This window comes from Danio rerio, chromosome 18 (genome assembly GCF_052040795.2).
Source record: "Danio rerio strain M-AB ecotype USA chromosome 18, GRCz13ab, whole genome shotgun sequence".
Classification (NCBI taxonomy): Eukaryota; Metazoa; Chordata; class Actinopteri; order Cypriniformes; family Danionidae; genus Danio; species Danio rerio.
The window spans coordinates 9,090,914-9,109,958 of record NC_141038.1 but is presented as its reverse complement, the minus strand read 5'-3'; the positions used below and the strand labels follow the sequence as shown (position 1 = coordinate 9,109,958).

Sequence of the window (19,045 nt, the reverse complement as noted above, 5' to 3'; positions counted from 1 at the left end):
ATTGGACTTAAAGAAGAGATAGAGAAACCACACCCTTTAATCAGTCGCATAAAGCAGGAGGCGTGGCTTAATGTAGTTTCAGTCGTATCTTTTCTGATCAATGAGCACATGCTGCAGTCGACTGCAGTGTCTGTGTGTGTGTGTGTGTGTGTGTTTGAATGGTTTACAAGGACAGTTTTGTGTATAATAACATGGGTATGAGCTATTTATACTCTATTACGATGCTTTTTCGAGGACATACCTGTTATCGTTGTGATTAAAACACTTCTAAATCACACTTAATGGGATCTTTTGTTTGTTGGACTGTTCTGTCACTCTTCTCTATGGGATACACTGGCACTGCCACTGCCACTGAATGAATTATCGTGGGCTTTTTTCTTATTGGCTCAATCCCCAAATCACCTCTGTTTCTCTGACGTACCATCACTCTTCCTCCTTTTTTCCCATATTTTTTTTCTTTCTTTATATATAAAACTCACATTCAAGTGTTTATTACAAAATAATGCATAAAGCTGGACTATTAATGTATTTAATAGTACATTTAAAGTATACACAAATATTTGAAATATTTTGTTAAGACATATGTACCACAAAATATTCAGTATTTTGTGAAAATGATCAAAAGTGCTGACATGAGCAGGCAAATTTTGAAAAATATCAGCAGAGAAAGCGATAAAAACACTAGCGAGACGTGTAAACAGTGTAAAGACTCGAAAGGTGGCTTTCAAGAAGAGCAGACATTATATAATAAAGTGAATTATATGCTAAAAGCCGATCGATTTCTTCAGTGTTTCTCAACGACTTTCCTAGAGGACCACCAGCTCTGCACATTTTCCATGTCTCCTTAATCTAGCACACCTGATTGACATCATCAGCTCATTAACGGATACTGAAAGACCTGAAACTGGTGTGAAAGATAGAGGAGACATCCAAAACATGCAGTGTTGGTGGTCTTCCAGAAACGTGGTTGAGAGACACCAAAGAAACTGTTTATGTTTAGCCACTAGATATTCATTTAAGCAAATTTATTAAAGCCAGAGTTAAAAATCCTTTTGAAAAACAAAGAAGAAGTGCCTTATTTTAAAATGATTCCTCTTTTTTTAAACACATTCATATCTGGATTCATATTTGGATTTTCTCTCCCAGTGCATAGACATTTTTCCCAATATATTGGTCTGTCACTACTGTTTCCAAGCAGTCTGAATCCACAATAACTTAATCAACCAATCACAAGTGCTGCTTCGGACATCAAAAAGAGAGAGAGAAAAGCCACACCCTTCAACCAATCGCATCAAGCAGGAGGCGTGGCTTAATGTAGTCGCAGTCGTATCTGTTCTGGTCAATGAGCACATGCTGCAGTCGACTGCATAGTGAGAGAGAGAGAGAGTGTGTGAATGTGAAGCCATTCATCACTCTTTTCTATGGGACACACACACACACACACACCAGCAGTGCTAACGAATGAGTGTGAATGAATAAGCGTGGGCTTTTTTCTTACTGGCTCCATCCCAAACCGTTCCCCCCCTCCCTTCCTCAAAATTACCGCCACTCTTCCTCCTTTTCTCCTCCCTCTTTCCCTCCCATCACCGCATCCAGCGAAATCACCCGTTCATCACACACACCGTGCGCCAGCGTGTGTGTGTGTGCATGTGAGTCAGAGAGAGTGCGTGTGTGTGCGGGTGCATGTGTGTGTGTGTGTGAGCGGCGGGAGGCTCTCCGGCAAGACGTTTATGTGTGTGTGGAGGAGAAGAAGAGGCGATAGGTGAGAGGGCATGTGGCGGATGAGTGTGTGATGAGAGGTGGAGATGGGGGGAGCGCTCGGACGGAGAGACGCCAGAGAGCGGAGGCACAGAAAGCCAAGAAAGAACGCCAAGAAGTCCAAAATCAACAGTAAGGTATCCTGTTCTCGCTCTGACACTTCTCTATGTGTGTGTATTGTGTTGCATTCCATCAGTGTGTGTGTGTGTGTGTGTGTGTGTGTGTGCTTGTGGCTTTATATGAGAGTAACTTCCATTTGAATGTGTGAGACAGTTTGTTTCAGGGACAGAATTGGCCGCAGGCTCAACAATAAGGTTTTTTCTTGCTGTCATTGTCGGTTTAATGGGAAGTTGTTGTTATAGAGGAGCTGTGAGGTAACTATGAGATTGGAGTAAATTCATACACACGCTCGCTTTCATACTGCTCGTAATTGGAACTCATTGTTGCATTCTGTGCTTGTCAATAATAGAATGCTGACAAATCCAGATCAGATTGGTAAAGTGTATTGAAACTACTGTGCATTTAGAAATCCTTGCTGGAACCTAATGGTTTCTTGCCTTTAGATTTTGCCGTTAATTTGGAATTTATTTTTTTTTAAAATCTTTACAACTTATTTTCAATGGGTTCAGGTCTAATTTAATGTATGTGTGTATGAGCTGCAGGATCAATTAAGAAATTTGTTGGATTTTCTGGATTCAGAGTTATTAGTAGTTCCACATAGAATCTGCAGACATTTTGTGCTCTTTCTGCACAGAAATTTTTGTAAACCTTTAGATTCATGCGAAATTATTTTGAGAGTATCGTAACTAAATTTTTCATATGAAATTAAAAATAATACCTTTTTAATGTTTAATAAACGTTTACAATGCAAATCCAATTAGATTCACATGTTTGATAAACAAAGCAAGTCTGTTGTATAATGTATTTACTAAAAGACAGAAAATATTTAGTTATGTAAATTAACTGTATTTTAAATAAATAATATGAACAATTTCATATTAGTCAATGATATTACTGAAATTAGTTTAAAAACTGAATAAATTCACACACAGTTACACAGGTAAATAAATAGACTCAGTGATGGGCTGAAAACCTCTGGAAATCTGTGGATTTCTGTACACAAAGATTCCGAGTGGGCCTACTTATTAGGTATCGGTTTGAGTAAAATGGCAATATTTGTTTTATTCTGTGAAAGTCCAATAACTTATACATTTTAAAATGTATATATTTCAAAAATCCAAAATATATTGTCATGAAAGTATGTGTGAAATCTAAATGTATTTTTTAGGCCAGGGGTTCCCAAGCTTTTTAGCCCGCAACCCTTAAAATAACAATTTCAGTGACTCATGATCCCCAATATACTCTGAGGTGGTTATAAATAGACAAACCTTGTACGCAATGGTACACACACACACACACACACCGAAGTTTACCGGGTGCCATGAAATCTGCTACATCAGACCCTATTGCTATGTCTTTAATCTAACATAATGACCCCAGGGGTCACAATCCAATGTAAAAAAGTGCATGCTGTTATTTTAATGGAACTATTAACTAGGCTATGGATGAAATATGGTAATTTTAATAGTTTAATCATATAACTTTGACTTTAGGAAATCACAAGTGAACCCAAACCCCCCATCAAACCCCCCCACAATTATCCCGCAACTCCTTAAAGGGGTCCCACTTTGGCAACCACTCCTTTAGGTTTAACAATTAATCTGTAAATTAATCCACTTATCCACTTATTTCGCTAATCTTCAATTAAAGTCTGAACATTTTTTCTATCTTTGGACAATATTAACCACACCCCTTTTACCATTAGTTTGCTATGAAGGTACTAAAACGATAGAAATAAGACAAAAATGTCAAACTGGTGAACAAGTGAAGGGTGAGTAAATGATGTCAGAATAAACTACACATATATTCAGTTGAGTCTCAGTTTCTTTTTCAATTAATTAAAACAATAATAATTTTAGTTTCAAGAACACTAAATACACTGGAGTTCAGAGTTGTAGAAGAAATATTGGAACATCTAACCTAATCTAATCTAATCAACTGGAAGCACGAAAAAAACAGAAGCCGTCTGCAGCATCATACTGCTTTGTAGCGTTTATTTTAAAGACGAAATACAGCCATATGTATCTCTGGCTACATAATTCGCACTCTCTGGAAATGTATACAGGGGTACATATTCACAATGAGCCTGTGTTGCGGACATCCTTTGTTACCACTAATCTATTATATTCAAATATGTCACAAAAATGTAAAAAAAACTAAAGAAAAAAAAGAAATATGAAAAATTATTACAAGATAGGTAAAATGTTGTCAAAAAACTTAAAAATGACTTACCATGAAGCTTAATGTTTAAACTTGGCTTGATATGAGACAAAATCAGCTCAATCTTACGAGCAAATGTAACTATTTTACGTATTGTCAGAAAAGTAGCTAAATTTGTATAAATTTATATAATTTCATTCATGATTAGGGTTGGGTATCGTTTCGAGTTATTTCGATACCGGTGCTAAATTGATACTTCTAAAACGGTACCGGTGCCAAAACGGTGCCTGAACCGATACTTTTGAGCAACAAAACTATGGTGGATGACTCTAGAAAAATCTTTTACTTGACAAAATCTTAAAAATATATATTTTAATAAAACAATATAATTAAAGTTTGAAATAAACATCAATTCATATTTTATATATTTGAATTACATTAGTATATTTCCTTTGATCATATTTTGGTTAGTATGAATTTAAAATTTGCATCATGAAATTACATTAGCTTACTACTAACCTGTGGAAGGGCTGTCATCAAAATACTGAACCCCTTTTTACTAGGGTTGGGACTTGTGACTACATGGTTATCAGTAATCTAATGATTTGCCTTAATCTCGTTCTTTACCAGACTTGAACTCCGTCGTCGTGGTCAACTCTTCTCTGATCCCAAGTCAGCTGATAAACGTGGCATGCCACTGGGAAAACTGGTTACACTATAAAAGCCGTTCATACGGAGGTGCGCGGTCAGTTGGAAGCATAAAAAAAACCGAGTTACTTTTTGAATGTACCTTTTAATATCCCGTTTTACATGTTACAGTACATACATCGATTAACGTCATTGCTTCACCACGCTATTGATGTTTCCTCCAGGGCTTCATGTAATTTCAGATGTTTCATTTTTTATTTTTCGACTTTAACTGCAGTTTCACTTTCATTCAGGACAATTTTATTAATGCCCCCATGACAAACTGAGGTATTTCAGGAATCAGTATTTTTCAAAAATCACTGTTTACTTAATCAGAGTATAGTCTTAATCATAATCAAATCAGAGCATTGGTGTCTACGTACTCATTGAAAGTGCCAGATGATGTTGCTAGTTTTTATAGACAGTGCATTCCTCTGCTTTTAAGTTGATTCCATGAGCCCTCAAATGTGTCATTAAGTTTGACGTGTTTCCCCCTACACGCAACTTTTGTAAAGCGTTCCCTAAGCTACAAGAACACATGCCTGACATCGCCTGTCCGTATTCCTCACAGTTGTTTAAAATTAAATGTTTAGAGATAGTGTGACAATGCGTAACTATGTGTGCCTTTGATGCAACCCTTAATGCTTCTTACAGTACGTCCTTGTTGTAGCAGCAGTGGCACCAAAATTAGGCACCCAAACTCATATGCTGATTCGGTCATTGGTACATATAAGTTACAAAGGTACCGTTGCTATAATGGCACCGAGTTTCAATAGCCAACCCTATGGGTGATATGATTATCATATGAAAACTCAAACTCCACCCGTAACCCTACTCCTCAAAATTCATTCTAAATTGAGCTTGTAAAAATTAATACGAATTAGCCACTAAATCAAAAAGTGACGAATTGCCATGAAATTAAATTGGATGAAGCCCATCCATGTCTGTCTTCAGCTAAAGCTCCACTGCTGTCTCAACACTCTCCGCTACATCGAACACACGCTGATAAAAGTGTTTAAAGGTGTGAGCAAGAACAATTGAAGCATTAAAGTTTACCACATCAAGCATTTTCAGCGCTTCCCCCATTTTCCGCCGTTTTGGTTCTTTGCTTGCTGCTCTTTGAATGGCGTGCACAGAATGGTGATGGCGTGTGTGTGTGGATCTGACAGTGTACTGATCCACGGTCTTGACGGAGATGACACTGGCTGTGATACGTAATCTCTTGATCCTGTAAAGTGACTGATGGGAGATTTAACGAGGGCTCGTAGCGCCAGCCGCTTGTGCGCCAGTGCGATCAGACAGAGTGTGGAGGTGTAGTCAGTCACTGGCATGACAGCTTTGGGAAAACACTGTGCCGATGTTGTGGAGACTCCTTCCTTTAGGGACTATTGAGAGCACATGAGGTGAACCTGGTCTTCCTTGCCATCTTCTTGTACTGTCAATTTCAGACCGGTCCCTTTACACCTCTTATATGACCCATGGACTTCAAAACCAGTCTTGTGTTGCAGGGGCATATAGCCAAATGTAGAACCCAGGCTCATTGGGAATACATGCCCAGTGCTACAATTTTTTCGCGAACTGCGAAATACATGGCAAAAATTGAATTGCCAAATACACCTGAAGCTACAGTGTACATTTTTACGAATCTCAAATGGGTTATGTTTTCTCTTACCTGCCATTTACACATCCTTCTCATGCACATCCTAGAGAAGCTGTTCAGCTCGTTAGGTAATTCGGTGCATATATATATATATATATATATATATATGTATGTATGTGTATGTATATATATATATATATATATATATATATATATATATATATATATACAGTTGAAGTCAGATTTATTAGCCCCCCCGAATTATTAGCCCCCGAGTTTATTTTTTCCCCATTTTCTGTTTAATGGAAATAATTTTTTTTCCTACACATTTCTAAACATGATAGATTTAATAACTCATTTCTAATAACTGATTTATTTTATCTTTGCCATGATGACAGTAAATAATAGGGATGTAACGGTATTGTAAATACCGTCATACCGCAATATTAAATTTTTTCGATATTACCGAAGTCGCATGACTCGGTAAAACTATAGGTCTTCAGAGAAAATTTGCTCAGGCGAATGAAGCGAACGGGAGGTAGCTGAAACTTCATTTCCCATCAGCCCCGGCGTGGCCATAATCCTTTGCGGTCTGTTGTCGCTACAGATCCAGTAATGCGGAAATGGAGTGTGCTGCTAGTAGCGGAGATGAAAAAAAGATGGAAATTATCGAACCTAAAGCGGGTGTTGTCGCCGCGCGCGTGCTGAATAGCGGTGCTGTCGCGCGCGTTCTGATCAGCTGTGTTGTGGCGCGCGTATTGTAAAGCGCCGAGGGGGGGTTGAGCGCGCATACTCAGGAGAGGTGTTGTCGCGCGCCTACTGAAGGGCTGGACTGGACGGAGGTTGTGTCGCGTCGCGGGGGCACTTTTGATCGTTTTGGAAGGGCATTTTCTATCCAAGACTAAAAAGGGCATGTGCACTGCACAGGTTGAGCCCTATGTGTGCACGTGCTTGCAAGTTGGGGAATACGACTAATAACAGTCATGGGGACTGCAGAAACACAGCACACTGTTCAGATTGATGCAGACATTGACTTGTACCGCAAAGAGACCTCTATCTCACTCATGGTTTGTCTTCTCAAGTGGGGGAAAGACAATGCACAACGTTACCCACTGCTGTCAACATGGGCCAAGTCATATCTCTCTTGTCCCAGAAACCTCAGTCCCAAATGAGAGGGTTTTTTTCTGTTGCAGGGGACATTGTAAATACCCAGAGATACCAGCTTTTACCAGATTATAATTATATGATAATTTTTCTTTAAACCCATCTCTATCTAAGTGAGTGATTAAATGTTAAATGTGATGAGTTTTCAACAATACTAAATTGAAACTTTATTTTTTTACATGGTTTAATAATTTTTTGTTATTAAAATTGAAGTTCCTGTTTCAAAGCTAACAGATAGATGGCTAATTTGTATGTCATTGACACTTTTGGCACTTTTTTGGAGTATTTTCAAAAGTTTTTTTTTTCCTGTAAATGATTCAATAAATACCGTACCGTGACATTCATACCGAGGTATTACCGTACCGTGAAATTCTGATACCGTTACATCCCTAGTAAATAATATTTTCAAGATAATTGTTGAGTTTTTCAAGATACTTCTATACAGCTTAAAGTGACATTTAAAGGCTTAACTAGGTTAATTAGGTTAATTAGGCAGGTTAGGGTAATTAGGCAAGTCATTGAATAATGATGGTTTGTTCTGTAGACTAAAAAATATATAGATTAAATGGCTTTTAAAAAAAATTAAAACTGCTTTTAAACAGCCGAAATAAAATTAAAAAAAAAAAAACTTCAGCCATATGGAAAATATATAAATATTTTTTAAATATATATGGGAAATATTTAAAAAAGAAAAAAAAATTCAAAGGGGGGCTAATAATTCTGACTTCAACTGTATATATTATATAGGTATACCTTCACAATCCCTAAGCATCCCTTTTCCCTAAACCCAACCAATTGTGTTATCAAAAGCAAACAAGAAGAGAAAAGTACATTGCAGCCGCATACTTTAACTGCATTTTTTTTTTTTTTTTAACTAGCTTTTTTGTTTTTACCTGGCTTCTGAAACATCCTTAGCCAGACACACAAGCCCCTTTCACACGATGATCCCGGAAAATATCCGGAAAATTTCCAGAACAACTTTACCGGTAAATAAAAAAAAAACGCTGTTTACACAGGCAAGGACGTTACGGATTTTTTTTTTCGGAAATGACCATTCACACATCCATTCCAAAAATACCAGTAAATTCTGACATCATTAACCAAAAATGACCTCTAAACGATTGTGATTGTTTTTTTTTTTTTTGAGAAAATCTGCTCTCTGTTAAACAGAAATTGGTGAAAAAAATAAACGGGGGGGAGGGGCACCAATTTCAGTTTTTATATATATATATATATATATATATATATATATATATATATATATATATATATATATATATATATATATATATATAATCAGGACTCATTCAGGGGGAAAAGTTACAATTTGTGCTGATTTTACTCTCATTGCCAATGTTATACATGCGTTTTAAAAGCACAGCTTATCAACTCATCATGAGAGCATGAGTTAAAACTAACAGAGCATGAATTAGTTTGCTCCATATCTGCCAGCTGTGACCTCATCCTGTGATGGTCTCTGCATTTACAGTGGTGTACTGTAGTTTTTGACATGCATGTTAGTGCTGATGGATTTTGAACATTAACCAAGTTCGTTTTGAGGTTTGATTGTTACCCTGTGATCTTGTTTAGTGCTGTTTAAAACTAAATGGATGCTGAAATTGAGAGAGCAACTGTGGTTACTCCAGGAGATCTGACCTCGTTTTACACCACGTTTAATGAAATCATCTGCTCAATGATTACTTATGTATAAGAAGTGGTTTTGAAATGAATGTCAGGGCTGGACGAGAGCGCATATATTGGTGTTATATGGAGTATTAGTGTGAAAAGTAACTATTCAGGGGTTAGATGTTGGTTTGGTGCAAACTTTTGAAATGTTTATGAGATTAGAGAGTAAAAGAGAGTGAGGGAGAGATAGAGATAGTACATAAAGATGTGAATAGAGTCCCTTCCACTCAACTGTCCCGGGACTCTTTTATCGGCCCTGCCCCGAGGCTGACCATTACATGACCTAATTAAACTAGAGTGAGGTCCAGTACATCTACAGGGCAATTACACATCAGCTGATCCTGACACACACACACACACACACACACGCACACACACAGACACACACAACTCCCTTTCTATCTGTCCACCTCTTCATGCATCCACCCGTCTATTATTCTTACCATTCATCAGTCCATCCATCTAGTTTGTAATTCTCTCTATCTTTCTGTCTGCTGTCCTCTTGTTATGTCCATTGTCTCATGCTAGGGGTAATTTTCATAACTTTGTATTTTTTTAGATGGTCACCAGCATGATGGTTGTGTAACTAACAACCCTGTGCCTTCAGATTGCTCTTGTGTCTGTCCATGTTGTGAAACAGATGGATTTGCCCCAATACGCTCAGCATGTATTCCATTTCATCTTGCTGTTTACTTTGATGCGAGTCACCAATGCAAATGTAATGTTCACATATAGTTGAAATGGTTCAATAGTGTTGATATAACATAAAACAGCAGGCAGGGTGTGGAGGGTTCTCCCTGATGCATTTTAAAAGAGTGTGCGTGCTGTACAAATATAACAGGATTTTTTCTCGTGTTTCACGCATTTCCAACATATGCATAATAGGCAGAGGTTGTGTGTTTTCTGGTGTGAATTTTTTAGATGGTTGGATGGATGGATAGATTGATGGGTGGGAGGTTGTTAATTGGTAAGTTGGATGGATGGATGGATGGATGGATGGATGTACGGACGGATGGACGAGTGGGGAAAGTTAATGGATGGATGGATGGACGGATGGATGAATGGATGGTTGGATGGATAAATAAATAAATGGATGGATAGATGTGTGGATTGGTTGATATATGAATTGGTTGATGGATTGGTCGATGGATGGATGGATGGATGGATGGATGGATGGATTGATGGATGGATGGATGGATGGATGGATGGATGGATGGATGGATGGATGGATGGATGGATGGATGGATGGGTGGATGGATGGATGGATGGATGGATAGATGGATGGATGGATTGATGGATGGATGGATGGATGGGTGGATAGATGAATGGATTCGATGGATATTGGAAGGATGAATGGATGGATGGGAGGGTTGATGGGTGAGTTGACTGGTGCGTTGATGGATGATAGATGGATGGATAAATGGATGAATGGGTGGGTTGATTGGTGGATTCGATGGATAAATTAGTGGATGGATAGATGGATGGATAGATGGGTGGATGGATGGATGGATGGATGGATGAGTTGATGGATGGATTTAATGGATATTGGAAGGATTGGTGGGTTGATGGGTGCGTTGATTGATGTGTTAATGCACAGATAGGTGGGTTGATTGGTGGGTTTATGGGTGGGTTGATGGATGATGGATGGATGGATAAATGGATAAATGGGTGGGTTGATTGGGGAGTTAATGGATGAATAGATAAATGGATGGATAGATGGGTAGGTTGATGCGTGGATGGAGGGAGGGATGGATGGTAGGGTGGGTGGATAGGCTGATGAATGGATTGATAAATGCATGGATGTGTTCATGGGTGGGTTGAATGGTGGATGGAGGGGTGGGTTGATGAATGGATGGATGGATGGATGGATGGATGGATGGTTGGATGAATGAATGAATGAATGAATGGATAGATGATGAATAGATGGGTGGGTTAATTGGTGGGTTGATGGATGGATGGATGGATGGATGGATGGTTGGGTGGGTGGGTTGATGAATGGATGGATCTATGGATGGGTTGATCGGTGGGTTGATGGTTGATGGATGGATGGATAAATGGATGTATGGGTGGGTTGATTGGTGGATTGGATGGATCAATGAGTGGATGGATGGATAGATGGATGGATGGATGGATGGATGGATGGATGGGTAGATGGGTGGGTGGGTGGATGGGTGAGTGGTTGGAAAGTTGGATGGATGGATGGATGGATGGATGGATGGATGGATGGATGGATGGATGGAAGGATGGATAAATGGATAGATTCGATTGGGAAGGATTGGTGGGTTGATGGGTGCGTTGATTGATGGGTTGATGGATGGATGGATAAATGGGTGGGTTGATTGGTGGATTAGATGGATGAATAAATGAGTGGATGGATGGATGGATGGATGGATGGATGGATGGATGGATGGATGGATGGATGGACGGACGAATGGATTAGAAGAATGGATTGATGGGTGGGTTGGCTGGTGGGTTGATGGATGGATGGATGGATGGATAAATGGATGACTGGGTGGGTTGGTTGATTGATGGATTGGATGGATGGATAAATGAGTTGATGGATGGGTGCATTGATTAATGGGTTAATGGATGATGAATTTGTGGGTAGGTTTATGGATGGGTGGGTAATTAAGTCGGTGGATGGATAGATGGACAGAGGAATGGATGGACGGATGGACAGATTGGTAGGTGTATTGAAAAATAATTGGAGATGTGGAATTATTCATGGATAAATAAAGAGAAGCAAGATAGATTTCATTAAAATACAAAAACATATAGAGAAAGAATGACAAATGTGAAGAATCATTTTAGCATTTTTTGCCTTCATTAATAGTGCACAGGATTTATATCTCTCTTCTTTTCTTTGCTTCATCCCACATTATAAGTGCATGGAAAGTAATCACAGTACCTGCATTTTTCCTTCTGGAGGAAAGTCACAGATGTGAGTAAAGGATGACAGAATGTTCGCTTCCAGCTGAGCTATTCCTTTAAACATGAGCCCTGGTGTAGTCTCTTATTGAATTGACTCAAAGTGGAACATAAGAGCACCATCTTTCTTTCTCTGTGCACCAGTCAGAGGTTAATGGACCAGTTGTTCATCCATAAACTGCGCCTATGAGAGTTTCAACTACTGTTCCTTTACCTGTGGACAGAGAGACAGGTTATGTGGAGTCTGAGAAAGAGAGAGATTGTAAGTTTGTCACAATTTTTTTGCTTCCAAGCGGACTCGCTCCTGAAGTCCCATTAAGACAAATGGATCTCTCAAGGAGCCGTCTGTCAGGCGTGAAGTGAAACGCTCTGCTGGAAAGCGGAGTAATAACTCAACACTAACTCACAGTGGGACAAGCATCTGACATCTCGCCACCGGCCTGCCAATCTCTCGGCCAGTATAAAGGACAGCACATATGTCGTTTACATGTCACATTAACACCAGTGTGCCAGCGATAGCCTTGGTTATGTGTGCCATTAGAGCAAATGGTATGCGTTATGAGCAGTGCAAGATGCGTGATGGTAAGACACTAGCAGATGTATGAGCAAATTTGAGGCCGATTGTTATGGAATGCGCCAGCATTGATGGCTGCTTTAAGAGTATTGTTGTCAATGTTATGCTAATGCTGGATATTTGACAAATAATATTAGGTTTTGTTATAGGCAACATTGTAATGTGGTGTGTATCCAGTGCTAGATGCATTATGATTTCTGCAGGCTATATTAAGAGTGCTATGAGTAGGGATGGGTATCGTTAAGGTTTTAACGTTATTACTACTTTTATCGATATCACTTTTGTGTTCGGTACTTTAACCAACCCAGGCTCATTCTGGAAACGTTCCTCCTCCTCCTCCTCCTCCTCCTCCGTCCCTAAGCCCAAGCAACGATTTACAAAAGCCGTCCAGAAAAAGAAAAGCCCTCGTCTGATTTTGACCGCGTTTTCGGATTTCTCCACATTCCCGCCCTGTTATGAACTCGTTCGCTTTATTTTTTGGATTCTGTTTTTTGTCTTACCTGATTTCTGGAACTGCTCTTCCCCGTACTCGAACCCCGTCATCGCGGCCGGCTCCCCTCCAGGCCTCTGCTCCGCCGAGGTAACACGATGAGCTAACCGGACAAACTGGTTGCGGCTGGAAAGCCCTCCACGCGGAGGTGAGCCGTCAGCCGGCGAGCGCGAAGAGGAGTGGTGTCACACCGCCCCGTAGCGTTCGCTTGAAAAAAGGAAATGCAGCCATACGAACCACCGGCCACGTAAATCACGTTCTTATGTCCGTGGGGCTACGTTTTCAGAATGAGCTTAGGTTGACTTTAACCGTTCTCTTATCGATACTTTTTGTACAGTTTTTTATGTAAAAAAAATTAACTAAACAGAATTAACAACACTTTTTTATATTACATTTTTATGTGAAGTAAGGCAAAAACAATATATGTAAAACAAATGAATAAAATTTTTCCTATAAAAGAATGTATAATGGGTTGAAGGAATATGACTCTCAGTTTTTAACCTTTTTTCTTCTGGAGAAAAATCTACATGTTTGTCTTTTCTGGCAGAAGTCTGGATCTTTCTTGGTTTCTTGTGCTCCCTGCAGTTAAAAAAACAGCCTCTGAGTTGCAAAATGCAGATTAATAATCAGATCATGTTTAAGATTTTACATCAACACATTCACATAAGTGAGTCACCGGTTAACAATGAAAAAAATAAGCATTTTTAAAAATAATTTCTTAATAAGAACAGTTTATCATTAGGCTATATTTGCAAATACAGCAATGTAAAAGCATTTATAATGTTTAAGATTTATTTAGGCTACTGCAGAGAAAAAAATACTGTTTTCATTGTAACCGAATGTGTGTGTTTATTAAACTAATAATGTTATACTAATTTCAAGAGTTCACACTTAGCTGATGATTGTTTATAAACCTTGTTTGGCATGCTGTCACGGGAGAGAGCCCTGAGCTCATAAGATCCTCGAGTTCGGGGCTCACTCTTGTTTGCAAGGCGAGAGGGGAGTTTGAGCTCAGGTAGATCTCGAGAACTCCCCTGCTATAGTAGCTAATGAACAGATAGTGATTGCTGTGGGCTTAGGAATCATCTGATTGGTGAATCATAAATTGAATAGTGTGGGGCTGGCTACAAGCAATTATAAGCACGTGATCCTCTTGAAATTAGTTTATAAATAAACTTCACTTAGAGAGACCTTGTGTGATTGACTGCTAGCATAATGATGGATGATGTACCTTAAGCTAGTCAATCGAAAACTTGTCTTTCTGCAGGTAATGCACTTTTGAAACATGCTTAGCCAGATTGCTTGTGTTGTTTTTTAAGGGCATTTACACTAGTGTTTTTATTATGTATGTTTTATGTGACAAACAATATATTATTGATATAGGTTTATTGTTATATGATTTGTATGCTTATTGGCATATATTGTGGGATGAACTGGGGCTTCTGTTAGATATAATATGTGACATAGATTTGTGAGTGTGAATCGTGTGGAAGTTATTTATTAGGTATATTATGGGTTTTTATCATAGGTTTCATGGATTAAATTATTGATAGCAGATGTAATGCATGTGTGATGATCTTTTGAGGTGCTTTATTCATAGTCATGACTCACAATAGATATAGTATGGACATGTGGATGTTGGAAATGGATTCTGTTGCATAAACAAACACTAGACAAAATTAAATACATTATAAACATTTTAGGCAATATTACTGATATGCGAGATGAAAATATTGGAATATTTATACACTACCCGACAATAATCGTGTCGCCTACGCACGTTTTAGGAACAACAATAATAACTTGACTTCTAGTTGATAATTTAGTATCAGAAGTGGCTTATATGAAAGGCAAATGCCTCTAATTATGCTTATTTTACCAAAATAAAATATGATCAAGCCTTGATTTTTAATTATTTAATTAGAACAGTAAGGTCTGACTTTGCTTAGATAAAAGTTGTGTCACTAAACAGAAAAAATGTACAGTATAGAATATAAAGTCATGGTGCATGGTTCATATTGTGTATGACTCCCATGAGCTTGGAGGACTGCATCCATACTTATCTGAAATGACACAAATAACTTCTAAATTTTATTTAATTTTTTCGAACTCCCAGAGTTCATCAAGAATCTTTGGATTTATCTTCAATGCGTCCTCTTTTTTCTTACCCCAGACATAATAATGTTCATGTCTGGTGACTGGGCTAGCCAATCCTGGAGCACCTTGACCTTCTTTGCTTTCAGGAACTTTGATGTGGAGACTGAAGTATGAGAAGGAGCGCTATCTCATACTAGACTGAAGTATGAGAAGGAGCGCTATAAGAATTGTATCTACTTTTTTGTTAGCATAGAAAAGAAATGATAAAAATATACCTTAAATAAATATTTCACTGGTTCCAGCTGGTTAAAAATAAGAAATATAATAGATAATATAGTCCAAATATATATATTTTTTATTTTTCTCTAGAGTGCATTCTGTAGTGAACCGGTAAGCTGTGGATATTGAATGACTTGCCGGAGGTAAATGTAATGCTACATGACATGCTTTACAAGCTGTTTTATTGATGTTTTTGCTGTGGTTGATATGCTGAGAGAAGATTACATGACACATAAGAGGTTCATTCATGTTTGTTTGGAGCTATATAACTTGTAGCAATGAATATTGATTTGTTCAAATGAAGATGTGTAAAACTAGAAGTAAATGCAAATTCATTTCCACTTGTGCAGTGGTACAAACAACACAATATTTATCCGAAAGTTCATTCCTTTTCTTTTCAGCTTAGTCTCTCTATTAATCTGGGTCGCCACAGCAGAATGAACCACCAATTTATCCAGCATATACTTTATGCAGCGCATGCCCTTCCAGTTGCAACCCATCACTGGGAAACATTCACACACACTCATTCATACACATACACTACAGACAATTTAAGCATACCTGATTCACCTGTACCACATGTCTTTGGACTTGTGGGGAGAACCAGAGCACCCGGAGGAAACCCACGCAAACACAGGGATAATATGCAAACTCCACACAGAAATGTCAACTGACCCTACTGAGGTTTGAACAAGTGACCTTCTTGCTGTTAGGCGAATGTGCTGCTTTTGTCCGAAAGTACTGTGCTGAAAATGTACAGCCAGATACAATGCTGTTGAGAAAGTCTCTCATGCTCAACAAGGTTTCATTTATTGGATCAAAAATACAATTTTAATAAACAGTAATATTGTGACATATTATTGAAATAAAAAAAAAAAATGCAAATATATATTCATAATGCAGGTGGCATGGTGGCTCAGTGGTTAGCACTGTCACCACACAGCAAGAAGGTTGGTGGTTTAAGTCCCTTCTGAACCAGTTGGCATTTCTGTCTGGAGTTTGCATGTTCTCCCCATGTTGGTGTGGGTTTCATCCGGGTGCTCTGGTTTCCACCACATGCGCTATAGGTAAATTAGATGAGGTAAATTGGCCATAATGTATGAGTGTGTGTGTGAATGTGAGTGTGTATGGGTGTTTCACACTACTGGGTTGCAGCTGGAAAGGCATCCGCTGCGTAAAACATGCTGGAATAGTTCCAGTAGTTCATTCCGCTGGGGCAACCTCTGATAATCAGGGACTACGCCAAAGGATAATAGATGAATGAATGTTAAATGTAATGTGTTCCTGTGGTACACAGCTGAATTTTCAACATCATTGCTCTTGTGTTCATTGTCATGTTATCTTTCACTAATTATTTTACTGATTTTAGTCTTCTATGCTCAACAAGCTTTCATTTATTGGATCAAAAATAAAATTTTCATAAACAGTAATATTGTGACATATTATTGGAATAAAAAAAAATGTAAATATAAATTTCAGATCTTTAGGATCAAATAAACTAGAAATTCCAAGAGTCTAATCAAAACAGGGTGAATCTGCCTTCAGCCACTACGCCCCTCATGCTGGAATCAGCTTCCAGAAATGATCAGATGTGCTCCAACATTAGGCACATTCAAATTGAGACTGAAACCACATCTGTTTAGCTGTGCCTTTACTATTAAAGAGCACATGATCTACGTCCGACAGATCATCCTATTATGTATTTTTCTTTTTCATTCTTTTTATAACCTGTTTTAACACATTTTAATCTGTTTTTATCTGTTTTTATTAATTTTATTGTTTGTTCTTTAACTTTTCTTTTTTTATTCTCGTTTATGTAAAGCACTTTGAATTGCCTCTGTGCATGAAATGTGCTATAGAAATAAACTAGCCTTGCCTTGGCTTGAATTGCTTCTCAAGACACATTTCTGATTTTTTTAGTGTTGCATGAAATTCATTTATTCATTTTCTTTTCGGCTTAGTCTCTTTATTAATCGGGAGGCGCCACTGCGGAATGAACCGCCAACTTATCCAGCATATGTTTTCTGCAGCGGATGCCATTCCAGCTGAAACCCATCACTGGTAAAGTTGAAGTCCAAGTCAGTTGAATTAATCATAATTATTAGCCCTGTTTATTTTTTCCCCCAATTTCTGTTTAACGGAGAGCAGATGTTTTTCAACACATTTCTAAACATAATGGTTTTAATAACTAATTTCTAATAACTGATTTATTTTATCTTTGCCATGATTTTTCATTTAAAGCAGGCCCGGATTGGCTAATCGGGAGGACCGGAAGAATTCCCGGTGGGCCGGTCCGTTTTTTGGTTTTTCTGTTGCTCTCAGCAGTCACACTTTGAAAATTTATTTATTTATTTACTTGACCACAGTCTTCTTATTTATTATTTTACCGCAGCTCTGCTCTTTTTATATGTAACCAGTCTGCAGGTTAACGATGATATAGCTCAGATTAGTCATCTCTTAATATACATCTGATGTGGTCCAGTGATTAGCACGCTAAATCACGACGCCCACAACCGGGTATTAATCCTCGTCTGAGTATGTTTTTTTTTTTTGTAAAGACATATAATACTGTTAGGGTTTTTGAACATTTGAAGTTCTAAAGCAGCTGTTTTCTCAAAAAAAGACGTGATAGTGTAATTAAAAACTGAATTGGAAATGACCTTATTTTAATATAGTCATTCATGAACTGAGGTGGGCCGGTCTGAGGCTTGAAACTCCAGGGCTGAAAAGGAGTCCCACTCCGGCCCTGATTTAAAGTAAGAAAAAAAATTCTCTCTCAATTAATTTTTCCTATTATTGATTACGTTGATATTATCTTTAACAATACCTCTGATATTAATTTAAAACCTTTAAATACTGTCTTCAATTCTCTGTGTCGATTTGTTTTAAGATGTTCTTATAGAACCCATCATTGTATATTATACGAAACATTTGGTTTGCTTCAACCTAAGTTCCGCAGACAGTATCATTGGTATTTGTTTATTTTTAAATGTGTTTACTTTAATTTCCCTTCTTATTTAAAGCAGTTTTTTGTTCCATTTACATCATCATAATCGCTTCGTCATGTGCAACAGAATCATTTTTTTGTTCCCAGAATTTCTAAAGAAAGTGGCCATAGCACCTTCCGACTGGAACAATCTCCCTTCCTTTTTTAGATCAATTAAATCACTTCGTCTTTTAAGGGCTAATTTATTTTCTCTTCTGGAAACAACTTGCGAATGTTATTAATATTGGCTCCTAATTAAATGTTTATTATTTTTTTGTATATCAAATTGTTTGTACTTTTGATTATATTATATTATCAGATTGTGGGAAGTGTTACAGGTGGAGTGTGCTGCTTGTTTGATTGTTTTTTTTGTCTTGTCAAGTGTATGTATGTTATGATGTGTTGTACTTTTGATTTATGAACTTTTTAGGGACGCCCTCGAAAATGAGATGATTCATCTCAAGGGGCTATCCCATTCAATAAATTCAATTCAATTCAATAACAGTAAATACTATT

General features: G+C 37.9%; 1 protein-coding gene across 12 annotated transcripts in view; it reads left to right on the top strand.

Annotated features, from left to right (window-relative positions):
- Nucleotides 1-19,045, top strand: part of shank3a (SH3 and multiple ankyrin repeat domains 3a) — a 368,633-nt gene that overhangs the window by 104,146 nt on the left and 245,442 nt on the right. For 2 of the 12 annotated variants that reach the window (XR_015514527.1, XR_015514525.1), the window contains exon 1: nt 1,619-1,895. The exons of the other annotated variants lie outside the window; for them this stretch is intronic. The gene's annotated coding sequence lies outside the window, so the exon portion shown is untranslated. Of the gene's footprint in view, nt 1-1,618; nt 1,896-19,045 lie in introns of those variants that run through there. 12 annotated transcript variants of the gene reach the window in all.